General features: G+C 41.9%; 1 protein-coding gene across 1 annotated transcript in view; it reads left to right on the plus strand.

The window, feature by feature from the left end:
* LOC137425167 (lysine-specific demethylase 5A) overlaps positions 1-17,354 on the plus strand; it is a gene marked incomplete in the record, with an annotated part of 131,898 nt that overhangs the window by 55,978 nt on the left and 58,566 nt on the right.

Consider the following 17,354-nt stretch of genomic DNA (forward strand, 5'->3'; position numbering starts at 1 on the left):
GGGTCATGTGGCATGGACGCAATCTTGGAAAAACGTTACACCTCTATATCTCCCAAACCGTTTAATGGAAAAAAATTAAACATGGCTCATTGTCAAGTACTCCTATGGGTAATAAGATATGTTAATGATGATGTCATAGGTGCCGCCATTATGAAGTCATAATTCGACAAGTACAACGCTTGATCTGATCAGTATGAAAAAAAAATTCCTCTGCAACTGTTAGTCCGATGAACACGAAATTTTCAGAATATGAGTGGCTCCTCCTGTAGAATTGTTCTAATGATAATTATGACGTCATAGGTCACGTGGTACAGGCGCCATCTTGGAAAAATCGAAAACTGTTGCACCTCTACATCTCCGAAACCACTCCATGGAAAATATTGAAACATGGCTCATTGTCAAATACTCCCCTTGGGGAATAAGATGTGTTACTGGTTATGTCATTGGTGCTGTAATTATGATGTCATAATTTGACAGGGACAACACTTAGCCTGATCAGTTTGAAATTTATTGAGCGTAATCTATGCAAAAATTATATTAGAGAATATAAATTTATGATGTAATTGCTCATGTGGTCTGGGGGCCATATTGGATCAAAGAAAAAAAATAAACCCTTCAGAAGAGTTGGATCACACCAAGTTGACTGCGCAGGGTAAGTATTCAATGAATACCATGTAGTTACTTTCGTATTGAGAAGCAGCTTTGATGAAATGCCACGAAAAACGCCTTAGAAGAACTCCAAGGAAGCAGCAGGATGGGACGTGATTTTAATCCTCGTGGGGTATATAGACTACTGTAGATCTATGATCAGGTGTGTTCGTCGACGTGATAAGCATAGACTGATGACCGGATTCCTCCAAATTTCCTTCAGTTTAGTGTTAAACAGCATTAGCGACTGTTTCAAAAGATAATCATGCATGTTTGTGGCTTATAATATTTTTAATTCTGGTAGGGGGTGCTCCCACCAAAACGGCACGATAAGCTATCAATACAGGTTAACATGGCGTTTGTTCGAGGAAACACTCCTTGTGGAGATGGGATATTATTAGTATTAATATTGTTTTGTAATAACATTAATATTGTTACGGATCCGGGGGACGGCACTCCCGTTAGCAAGGGGGGGTTAATCCCCTTGTCCTGTTAAGCTGGCCGTCCGACCGGTCCTGGTACTTGTAACACTCTTTTGCGGGGTGGGATTGATCAGGGTTATTGGTCCAGGTATTATCCCGAATACCTTTATCAATCCCTCCGCAAAACAGGGAGACAAGTACCGCTCGAATCCCGGACAAGATGGTATTTGCCGAGCGGTTTAGCGGTCCGCGGGTCGAGCCGTTATCAGCAGACTAAACCCGATTATAAAGCGTTGGCCAAATCGTGCCACAGGTATTCAATCAGGAAAAGACTAAAGCGATCGGGGAAGAATGAAACCAAAAGTAAGAAATAACAGACATTTATTAATTATTTACAACAAACCAAAGGAACCGAAGAAGAAACGAAAGTAATTTACAGAAGAAGAAGAAGACACAGAGCAAACTTATCGACACAGGCTTAACTTATCCCCAGGACAATACAGACAGCACAAACTCACGTACACGAATGGGAATTGCAGGCAGGAATGGCTGGAAGAATGAGAGGGGCAGACGGTCCACAGAGCGGGCGGGCAGGGAGGTCCGGGGATCGTGGCACGCCGTTGGTGTCTTGTGTGCACGCCCTCGCTTAGGTTCAGCGGCGAAAACCCGGTCGTCAGCACTGGTTCTTCCTCCTCGGTCATCAGCCTCCTTACGCGTCTCTTCATGCTCCCTCACTCATCTGGTAAAAAGGCTTCGCTTCGCGCTTATATTGGTCTCGGCCGTATCGAGCCGCGGGCTCGAGGGCACGCCTACCGGTTGGCTCACCTCGGCGCTGGTTGGTTGGTAAGGGCTCTCTGACTCCACCTTTGATGACAAGTTGGAGCCACGCCCGTGATCTGGCGGCTCCTCCCCCCTTCTTCTCCGTTCTTGGCCTCGTGCGTAATGGAGTTTTGGCGGTATGATGCCAACGAAACAGCCCAATGCAACGGCGGCGAACTTACTGGCACTTTAAAGAGACGATTGGGGAAGTTGAAGGGGGCCTATCTTATTTGATTGATGCAATGTAGAGTCAACTATTGGAAACACAGCCTTACCTGGAACACATAATAACGAAATAACTACGAAGAGGGCCTATTGTTCGCTACGTGTTGCAATGTGGACTAACTAGGGGACGACCTTTGACCTTTACAATGAATGGAGGTATTTACAAAAATAATTATTTACAAAGGGGTATATTTACAACAATTTACAAGTGCAGGGTTCTCAAAACCCTAACAATATTATGCTATTATCATTAGTTTTGTTATTAGATGCATCCTTGGAAAAACGCCACAATAAAGCTAGCTTAACATGTATATACACCTCAGCACGCATCCCCATTGGCAGGGAAAACCCCCTTGGAGGAAAAAAAAAACCCTTGGGGAAGGGGGCAAAGGAATTCACTACAACCTTCATTGTGTGACCCTTAGTCCTCCTGTCGAGGTTGGATGAGTAACGACTGAATGTATCGCGTTCAAATATCGTCAGGCAGACAGACAGACAGACAGACAGACATGGAGACACCAAATTGCATATTTTAGTTTGATTAGTCCCCTACCTGGAGGAGACTATAGGTTTGCTCTCCATCTGCCCATCTTACCTGTGGTTTTCTGCACTTTCCCCCATACCCTTTAACATATTCAACTGAAACTGATACATGGCTTCATTATGATAAGTTGCAGAACAAGTTTGAGTTTTGGGGCGTTTCACCAATTTTTCACGGAGTTGTACCCTTTTTGCTTGAAACAAGAACATTAATTGGAACCGGTAGTGGACATGTATTGCAAAGCAATTAATTGTCTTTCCTTTCTTTTCACTTGCTCATACACAAATGATCATGCCTCCACCGACGTTGTCTATGATATGAAGAGGACGCATTGTGTTTTTGGGTTGTCCGTGTGTCCGTTTGTCCATCTGTTACCAGTTTTTGTTACTGCAATAACTTGAGAACTGCTGAATGGATCTAAGTCAAACTTGGGTACAGGTGTGTATAATGATGTAAAGATGAACTGATTCGATTTTAGGGCCATTAGGTCAAAGGTCTGAGGTCATGGTAGGTAAAAATCCTGTTACTGTGATAACTTTTGAACCAGTTTTGGGATTATGACCAAACATGGTATAAGTATATATTATAGTGGAAAAAAAATGAACTGATTAGATTTTGGTATCAAAGGTGTGCAAGTCATATAAAATGCAAGTTTTCTGTAGTTCCGGTATTGAGTGTGCAAGTGCAGTGTTATCATGCTAATTTCACGGAGTTGTGAAATTGTTGACATTGTTGAATTGTTGACAATCGAGACTAATTGTTGACATCCTAATTGAGCTGCAAGATTGGAATGTGATTGTTCTTAAAGCGGGAACCTGCATCACTCACATGCACCATCCACAGGTCTTGCAACACAAGTAGAGTTATTATCCTTGTTTTTTCAGCTTTTTGTGCTTGCACTTGCATCTTTTTATTTACTTATTTACCAGGCAAACATTAATGTGCAAACTCGCCCTTGCATTTTGCGATTGCCCTGACATGCTGACTTGTCAGGGAATGTTTGCAGTTTTCAGGTAATGTTCTCGCATCAGCTGCAAAATTTATATTTCTAATGCAAACAAAAAGCCAACCCTTTACGACGAACTTCTTATTTGAATGCAATTATTCACTATTAAGAGCTCCTCCGAATTGCAATGGGACCAAAGTAAATGGTGCATTAACATGACAACCAAAAATACTTTTACTGCTGTTCATCCAAAAGGTTTTGAAGTTCAGGTTTAATGTACAACATGTGAATGTTTTAAGCCTGATGTGCAGTGAGTTTTTGGAACTGGTGGCTTTAATTGAAACACAAACATGCTTTCTTTGTTCAGACTTGAAAATACCATCCTTGTGAGCAAATACTTTTGCTGGCTTTGCCCTTTGTTCAAATACAATCTGAAAGCCATTCCAATTCCTTTGCTTTATTGTCCACATTCACACACTATTCAGGTTACTATTGGACCTCAAATGTCTTGCACAGAACGTTGTCGTCGACTCGAACAAGGGGTTTAATGCAACCGAGTTTTGTGCAACTCCTTGCACAATTCTTCACTTCTTGTTGAGCACTTATGGGTGTATTAATATCTCACCCTAAGATATTACCTGAACAAAGAGAAGAAAAGAAACAACAACTTTCTTGTTTTTCAAAATTTATGCTCATGAACCTCGAAATTCCCACAGTAATGGTTGCACCAAGATCTGGATAGTATCTATATCCTCTCGACGAAAATAGCGTACTTTTCCCATTCTGGTTACTTTTCTAGGTACTGGTAACTTTTCCCTTTTTCCATCTCCCCATGCAATGCACAAACTGCTTAACTTAATGTTAGCCATAAGTGAAAAAGGTACAACCATGCATTCTGCGAAAATAAAGAAATGCTTGCCCACTAAACATTAATGAAAAGACAATAATGCCCAAAATTATGGTGTTAGAAATGATGTGCTGGAAATGAATGATGACTGTAAAACGTTGCATTTTAACTGTGTATATTTGTTTATATAACCACGGAAACTTAGAACGATTGTAAACTAAAGCACATGCTGCAAATGCAGCAATCTCGAGTAGAATATCACCTAGTACCAAGTAAAAAGCATTATCATTTGTATAAATAAGAAAAATTGTTTCGGCAAGAGGTGCTTAGATTTATGTGTGCGTTTAAAAAGAAGAAACATTTAACAACCTTTTATGAACCAGAAGAAATGGAATACAAAGATGAGGAAGCTATTTCTCAGATAACTGCTTTTGCGGCTTTATCGGCCCATGAACTGAAAATGTAATTGCAGGCAAAAGGCCATTTTGTTCTCGTGTTTTCTGAGCAATTGAGCTTGCTGGTGTTTACAACTCTTCAACATGATCATAGCCATATGAGAAGTCGTGTTTTCAATGCAAAGTATCCCACTTGGCCATTCTGTTGCAAAAGAAGGTGTACTGACTAAAAAGCCACGTTGTCTTTGGCAAGGCAAGTATTGTCAGAAGCCAATTGCATCAAGTCAATCGGTCTGCCTTTCAAATTAGGCTACAGCAGAAGTGAGGCCAGGTATTTTGGCATTGGATTTGTCCAATAAGTAAATTCTTTGTAATGTATTTATTTTTTGCTTGTCATGGCACTCGCATGTGGAACTGTTTTTTTGGGGGGAGGAGTGGGGGTGGTAACATACCCTTACCTTTTTTTTTTGCAATACAAGATTGAGGCTCATAGAAGAGTGAGGTGATATCGGGTAAAATGGAAAAGAATTAACATTGGGGCAATGTGGGTAACATTTGTTGACTATAAGCAAGGGAATAGACTAACATAACAGTAAAAGAGGAGACAGAAGAGGGGATGAAATACAATAATCTACAAGTAAGCAGGTTGTATTAGGCTAGGTAGGATTAATGGCAAGAACAGAGGCCATGCAAAATCAGCAAACGCTTACAGACAGCTACTCATCCACTGAGACCACTTTGCACTAATGTGTATTTTACTGTTATTGAAGAAATGTTAACGCCTGTACCTTCAGCTAGGTCATTCACGAGCTCTCTACTGGGTCATTGTCTATCACATAGAGAACTTATCCTGAGGTAGTTAACATCACTTTTCACTTTTGGAGGGTTTCGCCTTTCTTCGTCGACCACTTCTATTGTCAGCAGTATCAGTTTTGCATATCCTCCTCAATCTTGCACAAAGCTCTTGCTGAATCATGAGATCAGGCTGCTATCTGCCACATGGTGTACCCTTCACCAGCTAGAACTGATGTCTGTGTGTTTGTCATGTGATATTTCCTTCCCAGGAGCCATAGTATTCACCCGACTACAAAGATATCACCACCCATACCTTTATAGTCCTTCTGCAGTTGTGACACTTTCTGATTGCTTGTATGACAACCAATCACAGGGTACTAATTCATCACATGATGTAGCATGAAGAATTTCATTTTTACACATGAGATGCATTTTATACCCAGTTTTCCCTCTTTACCATATTATTAGTCCCCTACCGGTTGTACAACCTGGTGTTGGCTTAGCGGCTAGGGTGCCAGCTTAGGATCCTAGGATCCTGGGTTCGAATCCCGGTCGATCGCTGAATTAACGCCAGGGGGGTTGACTCAGTCTGTCATCCTTCCGAGGTCGGCTAATTGAGTACCAGTTCACTGGTAATTCCCTGCTTGTCGTAAAAGGCGACAAACAGGGTTGGCAGCAGGAAGGGCATCCGGCCGTAAAACATTGCTTCAAAAAGGGGACCAACAAAAACAACAACAACCACGGTGCCCGAAAAAGGCCAACCCCCGCTTTGCGGGGAAAATGGCCTCTAAAGGTTTTTTTTTTTTTTAAACCGGTTGTACACCGGAGGGGACTATAGGTTTTTATGTCATCCCTCCGTCTGTCAGTCCATCGGTCCGTCAGTCTGTCAGTCTGTCCGTCCGTCAGTCCGTCACGCAAAGAACAGTTTTCCGGACTTTTTTTTCTAAACTCTTAATGCTAATGATTTCAAACTTGGCACATGGTTTCCTCATGATAAGTTACAGATCAAGTTCGAACTTCACGACGTTTCGATCATTTTTGACAAAGTTATGGCACTTTGAACTTTGGGAATTCTGATAACTCAGTGCCATTTTAAGTTTTAATTTCCTTTAAAAAAGATTTTCTCTGCAATAATAGGACCGATTGAGATCAAATTTTCACCGTAGGGGGGACTCGGTCTGTATAATATTTTAATGGTAATTATGACGTCACAGGTCACGTGGTTCAGCCGCCATAATGTTTTTGTTGAAAACACGAAAACCCCTTTTTCTCTGCAACGGCTGAACAGATCGAGGCCAAACTTTGCAGGCAGAATCGCATACCCATGGCGAACAAAAAAGTCAACGAGCATGATGTCATGCGTCACATGGTTTCAGAGTTATGACGTTTTTAAGCATGAACCTTCAAAACCGAGCCCCTCCCTCATTTTTGATCCAATCGAGGGGAAACTTCACAGATCTGTTCAGCATGTCAGTCTACTAAAATGTCCTTTTGGAATTTGCGATAGGGCACATGGTTTGGCAGATATAATTAATTAAACGAAAATATTTTTTTTAAATGGATATCTCTTGTTTATTCTAGAGTTCTCCTCAAGCCGCACCGTGCGCCCTCAGCCTCGTCTGCGAACGTCAAAAGCGCGACACAGCGCGCGCTTTCAGGAGGGGCGGAGCCAAGCCGAGCAACATATATATACACATCGATCATTGATCGCGAACCGGAAAATATAATAAATTTCTGATATTTAGCGACTCGAAAGGTTCTTTATCAACAACTTTTTTTGTCGTGCTTCTGCTGACCTGTCTGCAAGGTGTATAAATCGAAGTCCCGAGTACGAATCACAGGTGAGCCCGTCCTGAGGTAATTAGCGATTGGGAACAATTCAGAACCTGTGAGTAAATAACCCTTGGTAATTTCCCCAACAGTTTTCCGGACGACAGACTGCCTGGTAGGGGACATGTATTGCAGCGCAATACTCAGAATGCTTGTTATTTCTAATATTGTACATGACAGCTTTGATAATGAAAGAAAAATATTTTGTGGAGGGGGGAGGGGAAGGGGAGAGGTATTTGCCATTTTGATGTCATCTCACCTGGGGCAAATAGGGGCAATATACCTGGGCACTCACCTGCTAGAATAAAGCAGTATACTACACCGACTAAATGTATTTTAAACAGTATCACAGTAATTTAAGCCAATTTCAGTGGTTGCTTGGAGACAGGGCAGCATGTAGAATCATACTAACATAACACTTTAAACAAACAAACATACAAAAATACCTATTTTGGGGGCAACCACTCACGCTTCCTCCTTCTACCCGCCCCCTGCCCACAAACCCCCTCGGACCCCAATTCTTCTAATGCTGTGAACTAGCTTTGGTACATCAAATGTGATGGAAGGTTGTGATCAAGTTTCATCAAAATTGTGTGTGTACCGTAGTTTCAAAAAAGAGACCAAATACCTTTTGTAGGGGGTCAAACCCCCCGCACATCCCCCTCAAACTCGGATTTTTTTTTTTTTATGCAGTGAACAAACTTTGGTGCATCAAGAGTAATGAAGGTTGGGATCAGGTTTCATTGAAGTTGTGTGTAGTTTCGAAGAAGAGAGCAAATACATTGGGGGGGGGCTCACCCCCCCCCCCCATCTCCTCCCCATCCCCTCCATAGATCTCCTTGGACCTCGATTTCTCTTTTTTAATGCCGTGAACAAGCTGTGGTATGATGAAGGTGATGGTCAAGTTTCATCGGAATCGCGTGTGTAGTTTCTAAGAAGAAAGCAAATACATATTTTGGTGGGCATCTCCCTTGTAGACAACCTTTGGGCCCGTTTTTTTTTTTTTTTGGGGGGGGGGGGGGGGGAGGTTCAATGCTGTGAACAAACTTGAGTTGCAATACACCAAATATCATTTTAACCAAGTTTGGTCACAATCAATTCAGCAGTTTCGGAGAAGTTTCTGCAAGTGTTTATGGACTGACGGATGGATGACGCGCCATCCTATAAGCACCCCGGAACAAATTCCAAGTGAGCTAACAATCAGCCCTAGTCAAATCGCCAAAAGGAAAAGCAAACCATGCTTTCTTTTTAATACAGTGATTTCTTGTATATAGCACCCGCTCCCTACACCAGTAATGGGGAAGAGGGGGAGGGTGGGTGGCACAACCTCATTTGGTGTTATACTGTATTATGATATTGCATTTACTCTTGGCATTATGTTGATGTGGACTGGATTATCAATTCTGACATGAGAAGGCACATCCAAGCAACAAAAGCAAATGTAACATCATCAGTTCTGAAACAGGAAAGAGCAAAATCAGCCTCAGGCAACTTGTATCTTGATTCACAAGCTTTGCCATGATGACTATATTATTTTCATTATAATATAGCACAGAGAAGTGGCACATTTTATAATGATTTTTTTACACTTCCAGGAGTTTTTTTGCGATACCATCCAGTTTTCAAGTTATTCTTTCAGCAGCGTAGGAGTGCATAAATTGACTCGGGTCTCTGATGGCTTTGTGTTTTTACGGCGTAGCCAATAGGGCAAAGACGTCCAGAACAGTGTTTGTCTGTCCGTATGTATGTATGTATGTATGTATATGTATGTATGTATGCATGCATGTATGTATGTATGTATGTATGTATGTCCCCTCAAACATACACCAATCAGAGCTGAGGATCTGGTCACATGGCAGGGGTGATGTGATGTCAGTACAGCGGGACGATGGCTGACTCCACACACCGCCATTTTGATTCCTGTGCCGTTCAGGCCGGACATATCGTTGAACATGTCATGTATCACAATCTGCATGCTCTCTCTACCTTTATGTTTTTCATTCAGTGTGAAACAAACAAACACATGAAACATACTGCATGAAGTAAAACACGTGAAAATAAGGATCTTTTATAACACTCCATTGTTGTCCCCCGTCGCACAGCGTAGCGAAAGGGGGACTATGGCTTTCCCCTCCGTCCATGTGTCCGGGCGTGCGTGCGTGCGTAAGCGAAGGACCGCATTCGAATTTGGTGTGTGGGTGCAACCCACGTCAAAATCCAAGATGGCCGCCGCCATGTATGTCTGATGCCATGTATGTCTTAACCTTGTGAGATGAATATCTTGAAAAATAAGCGAAGTACCAACTTCTAATCTGGTGTGTGGGTGCATCTAGGCATAAGGAAGAACGCTATTGAAAATTGGGTCGTCACGTCAAAATCCAAGATGGCCACCGCCATGTATGTCTGAACCTTGTGAGATGAATATCTTGAAAAATAAGCGAAGTACCAACTTCTAATTTGGTGTGTGGGTGTATCTCGGCATAAGGAAGAACGCTATTGAAAATTGGGTCGCCACGTCAAAATCCAAGATGGCCGCCACCATATATATGTCTGAAACTTGAGTGAAATATCTCGAAAAATAAGTGAAGTACCAACTTCTAATTTGGTGCGTGTGTGTATCTCGGCATAAGGAAGAACGCTATTGAAAATTGGGTCGCCACGTCAAAATCCAAGATGGCCGCCACCATATATATGTCTGAAACTTGTGAGCGAAATATCTCGAAAAATAAGTGAAGTACCAACTTCTAATCTGGTGTGTGGGTGTATCTAGGCCCAAGCAAGAACGCTGTTTAAAATTGGGTCGCCGTGTCAAAATCCAAGATGGCCGCCGCCATGTATGTCTGAACCTTGTGAGATGAATATCTTGAAAAATAAGCGAAGTACCAACTTCTAATTTGGTGTGTGGGTGTATCTCCGCATAAGGAGGAACGGTATTGAAAATTGGGTCGCCACATCAAAATCCAAGATGGCCGCCACCATATATATGTCTGAAACTTGTGAGCGAAATATCTCGAAAAATAAGCGAAGTACCAACTGCTAATCTGGTGTGTGGGTGTATCTAGGCAGAAGGAAGAACGCTGTTTAAAATTGGGTCGCCACGTCAAAATCCAAGATGGCCGCCGCCATGTATGTCTGAACATTGTGAGATGAATATCTTGAAAAATAAGTGAAGTACCAACTTCTAATTTGGTGTGTGGGTGTATCTCGACATAAGGAAGAACGCTATTGAAAATTGGGGCGCCACGTCAAAATCCAGGATGGCCGCCACCATATATATGTCTGAACCTTGTGAGCGAAATATCTCGAAAAATAAGCGAAGTACCAACTTCTAATCTGGTGTGTGGGTGTATCTAGGCACAAGCAAGAACGCTGTTTAAAATTGGGTCGCCACGTCAAAATCCAAGATGGCCGCCGCCATGTATGTCTGAACCTTGTGAGATGAATATCTTGAAAAATAAGCGAAGTACCAACTTCTAATCTGGTGTGTGGGTGTATCTAGGCATAAGGAAGAACGCTATTGAAAATTGGGTCGTCACGTCAAAATCCAAGATGGCCACCGCCATGTATGTCTGAACCTTGTGAGATGAATATCTTGAAAAATAAGCGAAGTACCAACTTCTAATTTGGTGTGTGGGTGTATCTCGGCATAAGGAAGAACGCTATTGAAAATTGGGTCGCCACGTCAAAATCCAAGATGGCCGCCACCATATATATGTCTGAAACTTGTGAGCGAAATATCTCGAAAAATAAGCGAAGTACCAACTTCTAATCTGGTGTGTGGGTGTATCTAGGCACAAGCAAGAACGCTGTTTAAAATTGGGTCGCCACGTCAAAATCCAAGATGGCCACCGCCATGTATGTCTGAACCTTGTGAGATGAATATCTTGAAAAATAAGCGAAGTACCAACTTCTAATTTTGTGTGTGGGTGTATCTCGGCATAAGGAAGAACGCTTTTGTAAATTGGGTCGCCACGTCAAAATCCAAGATGGCCGCCACCATATATATGTCTGAAACTTATGAGCGTAATATCTTGAAAAATAAGCAAAGTACCAACTTCTAATCTGGTGTTTGGGTGTATCTAGGCACAGGGACGAACGCTATTGAAAATTGGGTCGCCACGTCAAAATCCAAGAAGGCCGCCGCCATGTATGTCTGACGCTTGTGAGCGGAATATCTTGAAAAATAAGCGAAGTACCAACTTCTAATCTGGCGTGTGGGTGTAACCCACGTCAAAATCCAAGATGGCCACCGCCATGTATGTCTGACGCCATGTATGTCTGAACCTTGTGAGCGGAATATCTTGAAAAATAAGCGAAGTACCAACTTCTAATCTGGCGTGTGGGTGTATCTAGGCATAAGGAAGAACGCTATTGAAAATTGGGTGGCCACGTCAAAATCCAAGATGGCCGCCTCCATGTATGTCTGAACCCTTGTGAGCGAAATATCATATCGTAGCATGTTGTCTGCGTCTTCCACTTTGTCAACTCACATCACTTCACCGACGGGGGACCTAGGCGTAACGCTTGTTATCGTGGCTGTGGTTGTTGTTGTTGTTGTTTGTCGGTTATTCCTGTGTAGTTTTATATATTTTTCTATTTCTTCGCAAAATATCACTACTGTATATATAATTTTGTATGCTCGTTCCATGTCCTTCTAAAGGGTTTCTACTGTCGTAGAATAATAAATGTTTCCATTCACATGACTGTGTGAATAAACCATACATTAGCGCTTCTTCCTCTTCTTTAAACTCGCAAAGAGCCCTTTAGAATTTAACTGGCAAATTCGTGATTATACAAACGATTTTTTTTTACGACATAGATGTTTGGTTCCTGTGTTTACAGCGTTTGTCTCTCCGTATGTATGTATGTATGTATGTATGTCCCTCACATATTTATCCTACATATTGGGTGAGTTTTATGGCTGACAATTGCGCTTCTGAAAGGTAGATTGTAATGCCATTTGGGTTTGCCAGTTATGTTTCTTTCAACACCCTTTACGGTTGCATTTTCATATATTATTTCATATACCTGGTTGGGACAAATTATCACACTTGATGATTGGGGGGAACTGAAGTTATGACAACAGGGTGATGATATTTGATGATATGGGGCGGGGAGAGGGAAGGGTGAGGGGGGTAGGGGGTTCATTCCCCCCAGATCATCATACATAACTAAAACTTTGATTAAGAGCTGTTCAAGCATTGAAGCATTTCTTATGACTGCCTCCAACCACCCTAAGCCTGTTGTTGGCTTAACGGTTAGGGTGGAGGGCTTGGGATCCGAGGGTCTTGAGTTCGAATCCCGGTCAGCTGTTGAATTAACACCAGGTGGGGTGACTCAGCCTGTCATCCTTCCGAAGTCAGCAAAATGAGTACCAACTCAATGGGTCCTCTCTCAAGGAGGTTGGTGGCAGGATTTGCACTCCGGTCGCCATAAAACACCTCATTCCGTAACACACGCAGTGGTGTGTGTCAGGAAATGGTGCTGAGGTCACTTTGATAGTGTTGACTAACTGACCAACATATCGATACATTAGTAACATAATTGCCTTCGCTGATTTTCCTCGTCGACGAATGGATGCTGCTCCCACAACACGTCTAAAAAACGACGCCAAAGTCCTGGATACCACTGTTCCAGGCTCCTCTGCCGATCACCCTCCGTAAATGTCGGGATTTGCAGACATTGAAAGACGTGATGCCCGTAGAAAACCAACGTTTCTACGATGAACTCCCTCATACCAAGGCATAGACTTTATTCGAAAATAATGATTTTGGTTTAAAATTTGCTTCAAACATTTCGTTGTCGTTTCAACTTTGTTGAAAATTAATTTACCTTCGCTGATTTTGAGACCGCTTGTGTGCTCAGCGCAATTTGTCAAATTGTCTTCGCCGATTTCGAGACTACTTTTGTACATGAGGCAATTTGTCAAATTGCCTTCGCTGATTTTGAGACCGCTTGTGTGCTCAGCGCAATGTGTCAAATTGCCTTCGCCGATTTCGAGACTACTTTTGTACATGAGGAAATTTGTCAAATTGCCTTCGCCGATTTTGAGAATGCTTTTGTGCATAAGGCAATTTTTCCAAAAATAAAAATCACGTTTTTTGGATCGAAAATTAGTTTGATCGTCATGAAATTTTCTGGAGATGTTGGGTATAGTTAGGCATTCTTAATAGTGAAGACAAAAATTTTTGCAAACAACGATCGAAGACAATTATGTTAGTAACGTATCGATATAGAATAAACCAGTGTCTCAATGCAATCTCTTCACTTCCATGGTAACAGACAGCTTAGAGACTTGGAGTACTTCAAAATAATTTATTACTTACATTATTTGCTAATTGATATCTCCACCCAGGTCATACTATCCGCTTCAACTAAACTAAAGTATCAAACAAGCCCGGCCACGCCGCTGTTAGACTTTCTTGTTTATAATTCCCCCATTTTAATGTAAAAGTAAAAACACAAGTTGGGGTGGCAACTCCAGTTAAACAGAGCGTTGTACAGTCCATTGTACAGTAAAACACATCCATTGTACAGTCACATGAAAAAGTAAGTACACCCCATGTAAAGTTTTGACTTTTTCAACATATTTCAACATACAGCTATTTGATTTTCATTTCAACAATATTGATATATAAAGGTGATATAATATAACAAATATCATGAAACATTTACATTTTGTAGTCCCTGGTGTTGGGCTAGCGGCTAGGGTGCCGGCTTAGGATCCTAGGATCCTGGGTTCGAATCCCGGTCAATCGCTGAATTAACGCCAGGGGGGTTGACTCAGCCTGTCATCTTTCCGAGGTCGGCAAATTGAGTACCAGTTCACTGGTAATTCCCTGCTTGTCGTAAAAGGCGGCAAAAAGGGTTGGCGTCAGGAAGGGCATCCGGCCGCAAAACATTGCTTCAAAAAGGGGACCGAAAAAAAAAAAAAACAACAACAACCACAGTTCCCGAAAAAGGCCAACCCCCGCTTGCGGGGAAAAATGGCCTCTAAAGGTGTTTTTTTTTTGTTATTTACATTTTGTAGTCCAATGTATAATTTAAATAAACATAAATGCAAATTTCGCATGTGGAAAAAGTAAGTACACCCTTGGCTCTAATAGGTGGTATTGTCCCCTTTGGCAGAAACAACCTCAAGTAGGCGTTTCTTATAACTGTCTACCAGTCTCTGACATCGACTGGGAGAAATTTTTGCCCACTCCTCCATGCAGAATTATTTCAGCTGTGCGATGTTTGAGGGGTTTCTTGCATGCACAGCTCGTTTCAAATCTCCCCCCACAACATCTCGATGGAATTTAGATCCTGGCTTTGACTTGGCCATTCCAGAACCTTCCATTTCTTTCTTTTCAGCCATTCCTTGTTGGATTTACTGGTATGTTTAGGGTCATTGTCATGTTGCAAGGTCCACCTTCGGTTGAGCTTCAACTTTCCGACAGATGGCCTCACATTATCCTCAAGCACCCTCTGGTACAATGAAGAATTCATAGTGGATTCTATGATGGTGAGCTGCCCAGGCCCTGATGCAGCAAAGCTCCCCCAAACCATAATATTTCCACCACCATGCTTTACAGTTGGTATCAGGTTCTTGTGGTCAAATGTTGTCTTTGGTTTTCGCCACACATGTCTTCTGGTACTGTGGCCAAACAGCTCTACCTTTGACTCATCTGTCCAGGGCACATTGTTCCAGAAGTGCTGGTCTTTGCCTAGGTGTTCATTGGCAAACTTTAGGTTTGCCCTGATGTTCTTTCTGGAGAGCAAAGGTTTCCGCCTGGCACACCTCCCATGTAGATAAAATTTGTGCAGCCTCTTTCTAATGGTAGACTCATGCACTTTGACATCAACAGTGGCAAGAGCTACCTGTAGGTCCCGTGATGACATTCTGGGGTTCTTAGAGACTTCTTTCAGCATCTTGCGGTCTGCTATCGGGCTGAATTTGCTGGGGCGGCCTGGCCTGAACAAGTTGGCAGTTGTTTGGAATCTTCTCCACTTGTAGATGATCTTCCAGGCAGTCGAATGATTGATTTCAAATTGTTTGGAGATCTTTTTAAATCCCTTCCCAGACTCGTAGGCATCTATAACCTTCTTTCTGAAGGCCTCAGAGAGCTCTTTTGATCTAGGCATGGTGACGACGCACACTTCAGCAACAAAGAGCAAACCAAACTAAATGTCTGAGGTTTAAATAAGACTGGTTCCTCCAAGATCCTCTCTAACGATGTTCTAATCATTTGCACCTGAGCTGGTGCACCTGATTCTAATTTTAGGTATTTGAAGTAGTGATAAATGTAGGTGTGTACTTACTTTTTGCACATGTGAAATTTGCATTTATGTTTATTTAAATTATACAATGGACTACAAAATGTAAATGTTTCATGATATTTGTTATATTATATCACCTTTATCTGTCAATATTGTTGAAATGAAGATCAAATAGATGTATGTAGAAATATGTTGAAAAAGTCAAAACTTTACATGGGGTGTACTTACTTTTTCACGTGACTGTACAACCAAGAAGTTTCAATGGATTCATCCTCAGAACAAACAATCAGACACACATGTTTCAACACATCCCCCTCCCACCCCCACATCTAAGATTACTATAGGTTTCATTATACGATGACACAGATAATTGGCATATTTTAGAAATGGCTGGGACCTGTAATAATCTCTCCCACCAGAAGTGGCACTAAACATTACAGATTTACATGGAGAATTTGCGTCGCTGTCCTCCCCGCCCTCATCCCCATCACAAATGCCCACAGTTACGTTTTTTTTTCTTTCTAACACCGTAAACATTCCCGGACACACCCCAAGGACAATTCACAATTTTCATCTCATTCCATCCTACGGTTTAGGAGTGCATATGAGACGCACACACAGAACACGCACACAGAGCACGCACACACAAAAAAACATTCACACACACAAAGCATACATTCACAAACACAGAACACCCATGCAAAACATGCACACACAAAACACTCACAAACACACACACACAAACATACTCGCACACAAAACATGCACACACATAGCACGCACACAAACACATAAAACACGCAAACACACACACACACAAAACATGCATACTCACAAACGAAACATGCATACTCGCACACAAAACATGCATACTCACACACAAAACACACACACACAAAACACACACCCACACAAAACACACACACGCAAAACACGCACACACAAAACACGCACACACAAAACACGCGCACACACAAAACACGCGCACACGCAAAACATGCGCACACACAAAACACGCGCACACGCAAAACACATGCACACACAAACCATGCGCACACTCAAAACACATACACACAAAAAACACACACATGCACAAAACACACACACACACACAAAACGCACACACACATACACACAAACAAAGAAGATACACTTACACACTGAATTATATATAGTATGATAATGTGTTATAATTTTCATTTTTATTGGACAAGGCTTATGGGATTTTGTGGGTAAAATATTGTTGTAAAATGCTTCACAGATGCATAACATTAAGCATAACTTGACAGATGAGGTCCAACAAATGGCACATCAAGCACACAGGTATTCACTTATTTGCATTGTTGGTTATAATGAACCTATCCTTATTGACCGGTTAATTCCCACACTTTTTTGTGATGTTTTGGGTGTATTTTATTATGACTTGTAATACAGGCTTCTCCATGGTGCCGTTATATGATACACATACATAGAAGAATTGGTGTCCTCCCCGCTCCCAAAAATTTGAAATGCAGATGACAGTCCCCCAATTGAGCTGGACGCACAGCAAGAGGAACAAATAATAAACAATCAAATGGTTGTTGAATGTTTGGAATCTTCGTTCTTATGACTTGAATTATACACGTAA

This window comes from Myxine glutinosa, chromosome 4 (assembly GCF_964187855.1).
Source record: "Myxine glutinosa chromosome 4, kmMyxGlut1.1, whole genome shotgun sequence".
Classification (NCBI taxonomy): Eukaryota; Metazoa; Chordata; class Myxini; order Myxiniformes; family Myxinidae; genus Myxine; species Myxine glutinosa.